At 41.8% G+C, this 12,040-nt stretch overlaps 1 long non-coding RNA gene across 1 annotated transcript in view; it reads right to left on the bottom strand.

Annotated features, from left to right (window-relative positions):
• Positions 1-12,040, bottom strand: part of LOC121881299 — a 68,252-nt gene that overhangs the window by 55,605 nt on the left and 607 nt on the right. Inside the window, exon 2 of the long non-coding RNA XR_006091739.1 lies at positions 10,933-11,027. This is a non-coding gene — a long non-coding RNA (uncharacterized LOC121881299). The remainder of the gene's footprint in view (positions 1-10,932; positions 11,028-12,040) is intronic.

Raw genomic sequence — 12,040 nt, 5'->3', positions numbered from 1 at the left:
ATGTGTATGTGCCTGAGTGTATGTGAATACACGTGGATAAATTTACACATTATACTCGGGTAGGTCCTTTTTCTCACCCCTCCCACTGTGGTCCTACATTTTCACATGACAGCTGTAGGCTGGATGTTAGAGGCACTTGACAGTGAGTATGGGAGTAGGAGGAAGTGCTTACTGAGAGCCTCTGTTGAGGATAGTGATGCCTACATACTGTCTGTGTCACAAACTCGCCATGAGGGCGACCATGTGGACAGATACGCACACATAATCAAACACGTGCCAACGCGCAGATTATTGGAAAGATTCACACACACCCAAACACGCCTGGTCACGCAGCAGATATCAGAGAGCCATCCGGTCATTTTCATATTCATATTTACATGTATATGAGAGCCAGCACATCCCAGGAATACAGATCCATTTAAATTCAGACGGAATCTGTAAATAGCCACCTCCGGAGAGCCAGGAGAAGGGGAGAGAGAGAGAGAGAGAAAGAGGCCAGTATATTTATTTGAGTGACATTGTCTAAATTGAAGTTTGACACTCTTCACCACTCTAACCTTTATGCAAATGTGAAAACATCTATATGTGATGGACAGAATTCAATTAACTGAGATGACAGAAAATAATCTAGTGAACTGAATACATCATGCAGTTGAAAGGTAACATAATCATCCTGGTAGGAAAGGGTTTTGGGGGGGGGGGGGGGGGGGGGGGTGGTTGGGGGGGTGGGAGAGAGACAGAGAGAGAAAGAGAGAGAAAGAGAAGGAGAGAGGAGAGGAGGAGGGTGGAGGAATGGGAGGGAGGGCACAGAGGAAGTAGAAGATAGAGCCCATTTCTCCGCCGTCTTATCGAATGGCACAAGCTCTATTTCTCCAAAGCGGAGTCTTCAGTCCACTAAACTCTTGATCTCAAATGAGAGACCCTGGAACACTGTTGCTAAGCAATTAGGGGGGCTTATTGAGCAGCTGATTCCCGCTGCTCAGTGTCCATCATTACAATTTTTCCTCACCTCATAGACTTCCATACTGATGAACAGCAGCCAGCGCCCAGTGACCACGGACAAGAAAATGGGCTCCTCCGGCAAGGCTGCAAATTACACTGCCGCACACCGCCACCCTTATTTCACCCAATACACCAAGACTGCCCCAAAACAACTGTTGCATGGACCCTGAAGGTGTGTGTGAGAGAGTGAGAGGGAGAGAGAGAGACAGAGAGAGAGAGTGAGAGAGAGAGATGTATAAATCCTTAAAATTCTTGTGCAAAAAAAAAAAATCCACAACTCTTAAGTGTTTCCTGTTCTATTCAATCCCACATTATAAACAATAATTATTGCACATCAAAAAATGATTTAAATCATCTTATGTGAATGCAAAATTATCATAGCTACTTTACATACACAATCCATATTATCTGACAAACAGAGCCTTCATAATAGGAATCAGTGCAAATAACAAGCAGTGGGGTAGCAGGAACCAAAGGAGCAACCACGCTGCTGCCTCACACTATCTATGAGCATACTAAGAGAGCTGCTGGCCAGATGGGGGCACCCTTAACCAAGTTATGAAAAACTGTGCTACATCAGTGGGCCAGCTTGCCATAATATAAGAAGGATGTCTACAGGACTGAGAAGGTTTGTTTTTTATGCCTAAAACTATTCAAAAGTTGAAACACACTAACAACAACATTGAAGCCAGTTACACTTATACTCTCCAGCACGTTGTCAAAGCTGTGCTGTGACATCAACCAAATCAGAGTTGATTTTTACTTGAAAATCTTCATGCAAGTAAGGTAATATGTGCTTTACTGTGTTTTCTGGCCATTTAGTGACAGCAGTGTGAGGATGTGAGGCTGCTAAAGGAGTCTATTGTGTGTGGAGTGCTAACACTAGGTGGCTCTGTGCTCTGTCAGTGGTCCTGAAGAGCTACTTGGTCTTACTGGATTGGTCTTGTGTTAACATACTGTAGATTTTACAAAAGCTTCTGTCTCTATCTAACATGAAATCTGAAGCACAATAAACAATTTTTGTCCTGAAAATCAAATTATTTATGTTACTTTTACTATGTTACTATATATTACTGTCAGTAATATAATGTTGCAAAGCAGTGTTGTAGAGAATAGAAATATTTGTCAATGGACTGACAAAAAAAAAAAAAAAAAAAAAAAAAAAAATGGCTGGCTTGCAAAACTCTTCTCAAATCACATATCTGGGCTAAGCTCTATTAGAGTGCTGATTTAATCCCAATCATTTACATGTGGCTAGAAACCTGTGCTGCAGAACTGAAACCGCAGTCGTAATGGATGGTTAAGTGACTCCTCACCAGATCTCTTACATATAATATAAGTTCCATTAGCCCCGAAATAGCTACTGTATGGCATTTAATTAAATATAGCCTTTCAAAGAAACCCACGGCAAGCAATTTAGAGTGTGGTTACATTTGAAGCTTGTGTGAGGTTACTAGTGCTTTTAACTACTGCACCCACTGCATAGACTGTTAATTAACATGTTTAGAATGAAGTAGATTTGCCATGCACTAATCATTCTCTAATTCACTGAGAACTGCAGCCTTTCAAACACTGGACAGTAATCAACATGTCAGGCCTAAACATTACATAATCGGTAATTATGTTTTGCTGAAGGAAAAGAAGAAATATATAAATAAATATACATAAATTAGCAAAAGCCTATTGATGTGATTGGTTAATGGATGCCTTTACGTGTTGTGAGGGCTTGGTCAATTTGCCATGTATACACTGAAATACACTGTGTGACCTACAATAGGTTCATCACAAGGGTGTTAAAGAGGCAGAGTCAGAAGACAGAGAGACAGAAAGTGTGTTCTCAAGTGCTCTTAATAAGTTTGAACACTGAAAACCAATTTCAAACATAATGCGTCCTTCTCTTTGGAATTATATCTCAACAGCATGCAAACCTCTATCTCAATATACTAACAGTGATCACATAAGAAAAAAAATATCTGTACATTCCCCTTCACTGCAATGGAAGCAAGTCCTACCCCCGCACTCCCCCATATGGTGCAAGGGGTGGGCCTGTCCCAGAGGCCCCAGTGCACCATGGGTAATGTTTTGACTCCTCAGGTATAATGAGGGAGCTGCAGCTTGGCTGCTGAGAGGGAGAGTGGCAGCACTCCAGCCCTGACCCCCTCCTAATCCTGGGAAACCCATCCTGGGCTGACTCCCGCCTCACTCACAGCTTTAGGGTTGAGGAGGGAAATGGACCGACTACTGCTGGATAGAGAGGACCAAGAGACTCAATGTACCTGCGCCCATCAGCAGCTTAAACACTGGACTTATTCTCGACTACACTCTATTTGCTGTCACTCTCTTTGCTCTTCAGGCTCTTACAAGATCACCTGTATCTACATTAAATAGGACTCGCTAAAGTACGGGGGACTAAGTGAAATCTTTGCTAATTTGTTTCATTTTACGGCAAAAATTACATTAGGCATCCTTGTTACAATTACTTATGTGAAATGTTTGTCTTCATTTATAAGAGGCCAGAATATACAGCTGCAGAAAAAAATGCCACGGCAGGGAAAAAAAAATGAAACCCTTTCTAATTTTCTGAGCCAATTTTCTCACTGAAGTCAGTAGGAAAATTAACCATGCAAATTAGGCCTGTTGAATCAGAAAATGTGAACGTCAAGCTTCATGGCAGGAAGGTAATCATGTCTTGCTTGTGACCGGGACGAACAGAGGGTAAAGCAATGAGCAAACCTGCTGGGATTCAACAGTTTTGTATTATTAATTACTTGTGCAAAAGTAGTTAGTTTTTATCATTAGTTTTGTCATCACACTTATGGGCTGTGAGGATCAAACACAAACATATTCTGATTGAAAGAGGACCAATAAACAGACAACTCGCTGGGGGTTCAGATATATATATTTTTTTTTAACATCGCATTACTTCCATCCCAGAGGCCTGTGGTTCAGTCACATACACATTAGGGGAAGATCAGACAGCAGGCAGGCAGGCCTCTGCTGTACTGGCTGTTGTCAGGTGACTCTCTCTACGGCTTCAACAGCGGCAGATCCCAGCAGGGGACGTTGCTGATTGCTGACCACACACACAACAATGTCGCCTGTGAACCCACCGCTTTATGGCTGCCCCGGCTTTGATGCGACATCTAATTGGCCGAGATGAACTGTTGCTGTGGCAGCTTGGGGCCTAGCTCCACTGTACGCCAGTCCACACAGCCACTGTCTGCATTTAATTAGGTCCCCCCTGCCTGTTTGTGTATATGTGTGTGTGTGTGTGTGTGTGTGTGTGTGCACATGCAGTATATCAATATGTACATCTCCTCTGTTTGCAACCACTTCTACATATCCGTGTGCACTTGCCTGTACAAGTTCAATACGTGTTTGATTAAAAAATTACAATTTCCTGTTTATCATAATGAAGAATGAGCAGTACAATAATGATTTTACAGTCATGAAAAATATATTAAGGTAGGTGGTTAAACTTTATGAGCTATCTGTTACATGATTCGGTTCATGGTAGAATTAAGATGGAGAGGTAAGGGGCTTTATTGCGTGGTGGTTTGTTGTCTTAGTTCTTAACGTAGCTTGAGGTACCAGTGATTGTCTCGGACGGTGACAGGGTGCGGTCGAGTAGAAGAAAGAGTGAAGGGTGTCGTAGTGGTTTGTTTTCGCAGGCCCTTCACTTCTCAGCGTTTGGCGATGGGTCTGGAGCCTGTTGTCGCCGCGGAGGGGCTGCGTGTGAGTGGCGCTTTGTTTAACTTCCTCTCAGTGCTGAAGAAACCAGCAGGGCCTGGTAATGAGTCTGCAAACAGGACTCACGAGGAAGAGAACCGCGTTCCTCATTACTAATTACAGTGAGTGATGGCAATGTGTTGCCTGGTATTTTAGCAAGAGGTACGGTGTAAAAGGATACAGTGATTTAATCAGGCATTTGTTATAAAAGAACAACATGCTTCATGTACACAACTAATGAAAGAACATTAGAGCTCAGTTAATATATACAGTGAATCACTCATACCTAACAGCTACATGAAAGTTGTGTTGGCAGCTACATGCAAACAGACATCATGTTAGAAATGAAGGGCATTTTTTTTATTTTTTATCAGAAGCTGTGCTGCTTTGTTTATTTGCATAAAATTGAAGAAACACACACAAAGTATCATGTGTCTCAGCTTGTGCTGAACTCACCAGTGCACAATGACTGATTATGGCAAATTACTATCCCTGTATGAGCTGCCGAGAATCCGCTCTCCGTGCTGTATGCCGCCCTGAAGCAGGGGAAGAGAAATTGTTCCGCCCAAGTACCATAAAAACAGATTGGAAGCTCGGCACTGTGAATTAGCTGCACAGGAAGCCCCCTAAACCCCCTGTTTTATTCATGAGCATGAAGGCTATCGGAGTCTAAGAAACCCCTGTGGTCTTGCCCGCTACATCAAGGTTGCATGCCGCGTCCATGGAAGGTTGCATTTTTTTTTTTTTTTACATGCCACATTGATGCCACATTAAAAAGCATCAGAGATTAACTGCTGCTGTCATTTGAAAGTATATAAACATATTCTTTACCCTAATACAGTGAGAGAGATCAACCCAGCAGCCATGTTGAAAGATTTTAATGAGCAAACCATCATTCAACTCATGGAATCCCGCTTAAAATGTCCACTAAGTTACATTTTGGGGTTCAGGGCTTTGTTTGGGCAACTGAGGGGGGGAAGCGTTGGTATAGGGAGGGGAGTGAAGGAACTTTGCACAACAGTTGAGGAAATGCATTGTTGTTGATAATCCTTTGGAAATTGAAATAGGGAGAGGCAGAGGCTCCTAAGGGAGGGTGATGCAGTGGACACACACATGGCAACGCTACACTAGGGCATTGAAGAGCCTGAGAAGCTGGTGGTAGCCACAGGGGGTACAGTGGATTGGGGCCAAGTGAGTGGAAGGTGAAGAGGCCACATCTGCCAAAATTGCAGAGGAGTGTACTAGAGAAAATGAGCTTTCAAGTTACCAATGTCTCATGCGGTCTGTTTATTGTTACACTGGTTACAACTGTCAACTTCTTCATGGTTTATCTTATTATGACAATACTTATTCTTTTACTTGCTAAAAAAAAGTAAAGGGTTACACTGGTAGCAGTACATGAAAAAGATAAGTTCATATGCACAAATGTCATTTACATGTGGTGTACAAATCTCTCTGTGGTGCACTATTTGGCTATTTTTGAATATGGAAAAATGTAAAGCTCTCTTCAAAGGGTAAAAAAACCAAATATGAAAGCTGTGAATGAATAGGAGATAGAACAACAGTAATGGGCTGAATTTCAAATACAGTACTTATTGTTACTGTTCATCCAAATGCTGAGTGGCAAATCCAGATCTGAATACAAACCGCATGGCATGAAAAAATGGTTTTAATCTGTGGCATTCCCTTTTAATAATCATGGAATCAAACACAAAGAGAATTACTTTACCAATGAGAGGGGAATTAATTGGTCTATTTCCCATTATGCTAATAAACAAGTAATAATAACAAAGTTGCTACTGTGACAAGAATGAGGCTATTTATTGCTTCTCCTTTTTTTTTTTTAACTCCCCTTGAAAGCTATTAGATGTTTCTCACAATGTCAATCCACAGTATATGTAGAATTCAGAGCCATGTGTCCTTGTTTACTTGGTTTGTCTGGGTGCCAGCATTTCCTAATTGTCCTCTCTGAATTTAGCAACTTGGTCTCTCGTCATTACGGTGGCACTGAAGTCCTAATGAGTGGAATTGTTATCTGAAAGATGGCCCCCTTTTTTCCCTGCTGCGAAAGCACATTAGATCCAGACAGCTCATTTCCATTCCCCCTGTCATCTCTCTAGAAATGACGTGCAGTGCTTGAAACTGTTTATTTCCAAATTCAGACCTCCTCCGCGGCAGCCATCGGCTTCAATTACCAGTTTTTCCTGAGCGGAGCCATCAGGCAGCCTGACACTGAGGTCCAACCTAATTCCCACCTTCTCCAAAGTCAAGAGCATAATGTGCAGATAAAAAAGGTGGAAAATAGCCTGCCGCTCATTAGCATGCAGCGCCTGCCTGTTCATTTGCTTGCTGCGAATGAAAGTTCTGACACTCAGCGCCTTGTGCAATACGAGAATAGTCCTCTTCAGACTGCCTCGTGTCCTTACTGCCATGGAAAGGTCATCGGCAGAGATGTGCGCTCACCAACCTGGCTCGCTGCTCTTCACTGGCCCACCTGGGAGAAGGGTTAGCTGGGGGTATTGATTCAGGGAGAACCTCATTACCTGCTGAATCAACATATTATTGCCATGTTTCACCCAGCCGAATTGTTTACAAGTGTCTTTAGTGCGGGCAAAAGCGTGCTCTGGTGGGCCACGACCGCATTCATTAGTCCCTGACCTCAGTGATTATGTGTTATCCGATACGCTGCTATCTGGCTTGGCCGCATGAACAAGGCCACTGGCCTGCATTGGCCTGGGCCCATTACAACCCCTCTCTTTTTCTCACTCCGTTTTTCTCTCCCCCTCGATCCCTCTTTCCCTCTGTCTGTGCTCCCTATGAATGTATCCATTAGCCTGCCGATGTGTAAATTGTTTTCACCTGCACTGCGGGCAGATGGGGAGCAGTGTCTCTGTCGTGATTTCCTATGCATGAGCTTTCTAATCAGTCAGAGAGTAACACGATTCCCTTGCTCCTTGCTAGAAAAAGGTGAGCTTGCGAGAGCATGCACACATACATAACATACACGCACGCACACATGTCCCTGCACTCACAATCTGCAATCAATATGCACGCTGTGTTGTGGGGATATTGGTGCAGTGGTAGCGGTGACAGGGTTCATTATATGAGCTCGCCTTACAACACTGTGATGGCTTAATACAGAGGAGAGGGCCTGGGCCTGAGCTGATCCTTGCCTCCGCCATTCCCAATTTCAGTTCAAATTGAAGGATAATTTGACCTGGAAGACTAAACCCACATAAGCGCAATGACATCCAGTAGCAGTGTCAACTGAGTGTGACCCTCGGAAGAGACAGGAGAGGATGCCCCTCACGCAAACAAATAAAGCATTCCCTAATGCCTTAATATGGATGTGACATGTGCCCTGTGGGCCTCTCCTGGAAGATGGGGTCAAATGGGCCATCCAGGACTGGATTGGCTCTTTGGGTGTTGGAAAAGGTGCTCATATAATGAGCTGTTTATTCCTGGCTGCTTGTCTATTCTGGCCTCACATAGAAAAATACATATCTCAGTAGCATGCTTTTTGAAAATAAAAACGATGCTGTATCAAAACTGCTGATTGCATCCACTATAACTGCAGTACATTACTATACTGTGCTGTATGTGTAATGTTTCTGCAATTATGCTGCAAGATGCAGTTAAAACAGAGCTACTGTAATACATAGGTTTAATATTGCTGTAATGCATTCAAAGCCAGTATACATAGTTCACTACACAGGATACTGATGCACAGTGAGACAAGACCAGAACCAACACAGGCTAGCCTCTAGTTCAGCATCAGTAATAGCTTCACTTCAGTGTAGTCACCCACTGCACAACAGCCGGTTCACTATTACACAGCCCGAGTTGGTAAACATGGAGGTGGATAGGCACTGTCTTAACAAGGCCAGGGATCGGTGTAACCAACCAAGTCCACTGGGGGAGCAAACATCAAGCCCTGGCTGTCATATGTCTGCCCCAAACAGCCAAACCCACATGAATCTCATCATCTGACAGCCACACACACACTGCCCTTATTCACCGCTGTGTGCCACACCGCCCCTGCTATCAGCTGTCAGTCAAACTCCGTGCTCACAGACTCTAGTCAAAGTGAGAGATGATCCTCTCCTTCTTGTCTCTCTCGCCCACTGACACAATCTGCCCGTGGACTACCACAATGTTAAAATGATTGGAAAAAGTGTATGGATGACACCAGCAGCAGATGCCTAAGAGGAAAGAATAAAAATTTATTTATTTATTTATTTTTTTACAGAAAATACAGAATGAATCCACTCTGTAAACTACGACATCACAAGGCGTGCATGTGCTAACAACAGGCCACTGTCATTAGACCTGGGAGTCTTTGTTCAAAACCACACTGAAGCATTGTGCTCTCAGACAGCACTCGAGACTGCCCTGATGTTTATTCAAATAACCAACAAGTGCAGTATCATGGTGAATCTGATTTCCTCACTCATCCTTACCGATGGAAGATATTTCATTTTTTTTAAACAAACTCCGGATCCTTTACATAAATACAATTTTTTTTTACACAGTGTGTCTTAACACAGCTTAGCTCAGCCTCTTGGTGTTCAATTTCTTCTTAACTTGCAACCGAAAAGGCAAGCACTGGAAACTAGCTCCCCTCCATCCCATTCTATTTTGTCAGCTTTCTTTTCCATGAAATTATAAATAGGATTTGTTGCAGCTTTTCATCCACTTGATAGCACTTAACTAATTGCTGTCCTCTCATAGACAAAAACGTACTCGCAAAACATAGACACACAAATAAACTGTATAAAGGCATGAAGGCACATGTGTGCGCACACACACACACACATACAGCCACATAAAGATTAGACGGTGATATTTTGTGTCCTTTTTAGAACTTAATCAAACCTGGTTTTCAACAGATACTACTAATATCATTATCTGGACATGTTTAATCTTTTTAATATAACTTTGTGAAAATCAAACTATACCTGTGCCAACTACAAGTGCCTACTTTTTGAAACGATTATAAAAGCCCGGTCAAATCTCTTTCGCTAGTGGTATCAGCCAATTATAGAAACAAGTGACCATTGAATTAACACATGGAACTTGAAAGCTTTTGCACTCTGATGTGGAATGCACTCTGGAAAAAATATGTCAGGCCTTAATTTGCAATTTCACAGGGAGTCACCTGAGTTCTGGGCAAACAATAGGCTTTAACTCAATGGAAGCACAAAAATATTCAAATGTGTTGATAAATGCCACAGTTTCTTCTTCAACATTTTTTTTTTTTTTTTTTTGAAATGCTATCCAAGAAGTGAATAAATAACAAATGTGAAGACTACGTTCATTTTAAACTTGCCACAATAGACAACTCTTACTCCTTTTTTTTCTTTATTGATGAGAATTGAGGATTTGCATTAACCCCCAAACGCTGCCTCAGTATCTAAGTGATAGTGAAAGGAGTGAAGGGAGAGCCATGAAAACCAGAGCTGTGGAAGAACAGCCACAAAAGACAGATAAACCCAACACCACAGAGAGGTGAGCCAACTGTTCCAAGTCTCACACAAGGGGAGGAAGAAAAAAGGGAGGGGGTGGAGAAGATAATTTAGCATTTGTGTAAGCTGTTTATCAAATTATTAACTGCACAGATGTTTCTGACTAGCTAGGGGCTGAACACGGGCTCTGCCAGGCAGGGGAACAAAGGTCTGAAGGATTCAACGGAGATGTGCACTGAATATCAATTTAATTTACTAGCTGTTAATTCTCATGCAAATTGTGACCTCTGTTAGGGCATATCAATAGCCATACACATTGTATGTCTTTAGAGAAGCAGCAGAGAGAAACAGTGCAGGAAAAACTGTATGAAGCTACAAATAGGCAAAATAATATTTCGCTACTGCCATTCATGTAGTAAGATGTGAAAAATGCATGGCCCTTTTTTGTATATACTGATAAAACTTGTAAAAACTATAACTATTTTATCATCAAGGTTGTTTTTTTTGTTTTTGCACCATTTTGGCTATATAAGTTTTTCTAACTTGGAGGAAACATGCTGTTTATAATTTAATATAGAGTTTGAATATTCCTATGACTAATATCTAATAACTATTGTCTTTATTTCTGACTTATAAATGGTTTAAGGTTTAAGACATCCTTTAAGATAAGAACACAGTGTGTCGGAAGTAGTTTATTATGCATTTATCTATAAAAAGTGACTGAAATCATACTCACAACCATGTATTATGTCACAAGTTGAGTCGAGGCTTTGCACCTTACTTGTGATGCAATCTCACTCATTGTTCCAGTACATCTTGATGGTTTTCCACCTGAGACACAAAGTAGAAGGGAGAGACACACATGCGTATTACACAATGGTTGTGAATGTTGTCTATATTGTGAACTATAATGTGCTGAAAATAATCATGATCCAGCAAAGGTTGATCACTGGCATCGACCTCAGTTGAGCTCAGCTGGAACAGCAATGTTGCAAGTCCTATTTTCTTCATCGCTTCCAAAGTACCGCCTTTCAGCTCTCCACAGCACAAACAAAAAAGCCTGGCAACAATATCAATTATACATGCAGGAGGCAAACAAGGGGATTTATTTCACAACGAATAGCCTCATAGAGAGATGCTGAATAGGGTAGATTAGCATTAGAAAAGGACAACAAAACTCCCCAGTTCAACAGCTAAAGAGCAATTTGATGGGACTGGAATTGGGGAAATTGCTTGATTAGGGTGTGCATTTGGAGGGGCTGTCAATTTCTGAATCCCAGCAAGGATATGTAGTGTTGTCGCTTTGACGAAGTGACATGCTGCTGCAGTCAAAACATGACATTATGAAAGCTGTCAGTGGTGAACTTTGATAATACGAGACAAGATCAGGTGATGATACAGCAGCCATCTGAGCAAATGAGACATACATCTGTATCTGATAGAGAGAGGAAAGCTTATCAAATAAAGACAAAGAAAGCTTTTTGATGGTTGGTATTTAGCCCAGTCAGGTTTCAGACATACAGTTAGACAATTTGTTTTTTTTTTTCAGCAATTGGTGGGGTTTTCTGAATTATGAGGTTCACCATCTCCTTCTTCATCCTGGACACATCATTTATTCTTTCTTCTCATTTGATATATTTTGTGTAAAATTGCTGTACACAACTACTATAACCAGATAAACAAAAAATTACATTTGTGTATATAATGCTGAAGTTAGCTTCCGATCTGGGTTAAGGGAAAAGTTATGGGAAACATAAATAATGATATTAAGTGGCTGATTCTACCGGTTTTTAACCACTCACACTCATGAAAGAGTGTTAGACATTGTAGCAAGAGCCTTAACA

Source organism: Thunnus maccoyii, chromosome 16 (genome assembly GCF_910596095.1).
Source record: "Thunnus maccoyii chromosome 16, fThuMac1.1, whole genome shotgun sequence".
In the NCBI taxonomy this organism is placed as follows: Eukaryota; Metazoa; Chordata; class Actinopteri; order Scombriformes; family Scombridae; genus Thunnus; species Thunnus maccoyii.
The sequence above is the reverse complement of the archived record's forward strand: the minus strand, read 5'-3'. Positions and strand labels throughout refer to the sequence as shown.